Source organism: Penaeus monodon, chromosome 20 (assembly GCF_015228065.2).
Source record: "Penaeus monodon isolate SGIC_2016 chromosome 20, NSTDA_Pmon_1, whole genome shotgun sequence".
Taxonomy (NCBI): Eukaryota; Metazoa; Arthropoda; class Malacostraca; order Decapoda; family Penaeidae; genus Penaeus; species Penaeus monodon.
Window position 1 is genome coordinate 18,070,394 of NC_051405.1, and position 660 is coordinate 18,071,053.

Consider the following 660-nt stretch of genomic DNA (forward strand, 5'->3'; position numbering starts at 1 on the left):
ATATAATTCATAATCATAACACAAACAATTTATCTCGCACTTTTAAACTCCTTGTCTCTTGAAAACCCTGAAGTGGAAAAGTTTGAATTGATAAAATAATGATGTAGAAAAACAACAATCTTGGCGCTCTGGCAAAGACCGTTAACCCTTCTCTTCGTATATCTCAATGTCCATTGACCGAATCTTTGCGAGGCAACAATTCCCCATGGAGAGATCAGAATACAATTCGAACGTGCTTGTTGGCCTTGGCTGTAGCATCGCTAGCCTCACTGCAGGCACACTCTATTATGTCAGATTGAGCCATTCTATTCCACTGCAAAGACTGATTTAAATAGCATGGATTATTGTTTCAATATCAGAAGAAACTAGTGTTTATTTTTCAGTATCTCAGCGCTGTACTCTGTTCATTGGCCACAAAGCTAGCACTGATCATGGCTTGATTGGCTGCCTGTTCATCTTTTATTTTTTCAATATATGTAGATATGGATAGTATATCACATTTATCTGATGATTATAGTTTAGATAATAAACTGGTACTAATCATATATATTTATGGCTTGACTATTGCAGGAATTAACAATAATAAATGTTTTTAATACTGCATTCAGGTTATTGAATGTTAAAGTATTTGTCATTAGGAAAACCAAGGCAGGCCACAGC